The sequence below is a fragment of the Palaemon carinicauda genome, unplaced genomic scaffold (genome assembly GCF_036898095.1).
Source record: "Palaemon carinicauda isolate YSFRI2023 unplaced genomic scaffold, ASM3689809v2 scaffold411, whole genome shotgun sequence".
NCBI lineage: Eukaryota > Metazoa > Arthropoda > Malacostraca > Decapoda > Palaemonidae > Palaemon > Palaemon carinicauda.
In genome coordinates, this window is record NW_027171664.1 from 60,001 (window position 1) to 62,500 (window position 2,500).

Here is a 2,500-nt window from a genome sequence, read left to right on the forward strand (position 1 = left end):
ATAGGTCTATGGCTTCATATATTATTCAATAAAGATCACCCTTCTTCGATTAACGTTTTTTTTTTCCCATTTGTATGGGGTAAGCACGGTTGCCTTCCTTTGGAAGGACTTTCCTTTGACTTTAGGGTAGACCGTAGTCCCGATCTGCTGCCCTGCCTGACATCGCTTAGACCCCGGTAGCGTATGTTCATGTGTTGTACCAGTGACCAGTGTCCTTCCTCCCAACAGCGAGGAGTCTTGGCTGGGTTAGGTAGACAGTTCGAGACGTGTAAGGTGTCCGTTATGTTTTTAGGTGTTGAAGTGGCTTTGTTTGTGTGTGCAATAGTCTGTAACACCCATTTATATGTCCAGAAATAGTATAACTACGATAATTAAATTTTCCTATGGTAAAAAAAAAAAAAAAAAAAAAAAAAAAAAAAAAAAAAAAAAAAACTGAACATAAGCAATCTATTTCGGTAGAGTGGACTTGAAAACCGGATGATTTAATCAATAGTCGGCAACGCCTTAAAGATACCTTGATTATTTACACTGCACGATTCTTGTGGCCGAAGGAAATGAGATTGGTAATTTGCATACAGCAAGCGGGCAATAACGATGAACACGAGGGCACCACGGGCTCTTGCCCTTTCGACAGCCCGAAGTGGGATGATGATGGGATGAGAGCAACATCGAGGGGCACCGGAAAGCAGACGGGGCTTTCCTAAACCCGGTTCCTCTTCGGTCCTGGATAAATTGATCTTTCAATGCAGTACGAAAAGGGAATGCAGCAAGCGGCCAATAATGAGAGATAATCACAGCTGTAATAGACCTCCGATTTTATCTTTTCCTTTCTATGTGCATGACGGTTGTGGTAGCCTACTGGTAACTTCCCTGCACGGCGATCTGGTGGATTTGGGTTCGAGACCCGCTTAAGCCTGATAGTTTTGTAGTGCCGGCAATGTCACCTTCCTTATGAGCTGAGAATTAGGGTTTTGTCGTAGACCTATATGCCTACCTGATGTGTCATGAGCAGCCATTGCCTGGTCTTCACTGGTCCTGGTTTGGGTAAGAAGCGGGCTTGGGCGCTCATCATATGTATATATGGTCAGCCTCTGGGGCATTGTCACTGTCTCCTTGCCTCTACCATTCATGAGTGACCTTTAAAATCAAGATGTTCGTATGTCTAAAGAAATAGCTACGGTTGGATTCACAGTCAAAAGCAACCGATTCAGTTTCGTTAAAATTAATGGCAGTGTTGGGTTCAGGGCAGCGAATGTTGTCCATCGTAGGCAAGGGACTATAGTTAAGCAAAATATGAACTTTTGTTGGACGAAATATAGACTTCAGTTGTACGCATTATGGAATATAGGTGGACGCCATATGGACTATAATTGGACGCAATATGGGCTATAGTTGGACGCAATATGGACAATAGTTGGACGCAATATGGACTATGGTTGGATGCAATATGGACTATGGTTGGATGCAATATGGACTATAGTTGGACGCAATATGGACTATAATTGGACGCAATATGGGTTATAGTTCGACGTAATATGGACAATAGTTTGACGCAATATGGACTGTAATTGGACGCAATATGGACTTTGGTTGGACGCAATATGGACTATAGTTGGACGCAATATGGACTATGGTTGGATGCAATATAGTCGTATCACAGCGGAAAACTCTCAAGCTAAGCCGGGGAGAGTTATATGCATTATTTTCTTCAACAAATTAATTATTTTATTATTTTTAGAAGGGGTGATGCCTAAGGACACCACCTTTTTTATCATATATGCAGAGTATACATATATATATATATATATATATATATATATATATATATATATATATATATATATATATATACATACATACATATATATATAAATATATATATATAAATATATATATATATATATATATATATATATATATATATATATATATATATATATATATATATATATATATATATCTCAAGAATTAGAAGACCCAGGACTACATGGCTGAGGACTATGAAGCGTGAAACAGATGATGAATGGAGAAGTATTGCTAGAGATAGAGACGACTGGCGAAATCTAACAGAGGCCCTTTGCGTCAATAGGCTCAGGAGATGATGATTATTATTATTATTATTATTATTACTTGCTAATCTACAACCCTAGTTGGAAAAGTAGGATGCTATAAGCACAGGGGCTCCAAATGGGAAAATAGCACAGTAAAGGAAAGGAAACAAGGAAAAATAAAATTTTTAAGAAGAATAACATTGAAATAAATATTTCCTATGTAAACTATAAAAAACTAATAAATCAAGGAGAAGAGAAACAAGACAGAACAGTGTGCCCGAGTGTACCCTTAAGCAAGAGAACTTTAACCCAAGACAGTGGAAGACCATGGTAGAGTGGCTATGGCACTACCCAAGACTAGATAACAATGGTTTGATTTTGGAGTGCCCTTCTCCTAGAAGAGCTAATGACCATAGCTAAAGTTTCTTCTACCCTTAACAAGAGGAAAG

The 2,500-nt window shown here is 38.6% G+C and overlaps 1 pseudogene; it reads right to left on the reverse strand.

Annotated features, from left to right (window-relative positions):
* The window catches only part of LOC137636853 (glutamate receptor ionotropic, kainate 2-like), a 59,662-nt pseudogene extending 58,593 nt beyond the window's left edge, over positions 1-1,069 (reverse strand).
* Positions 1,070-2,500: the final 1,431 nt, after the last annotated feature.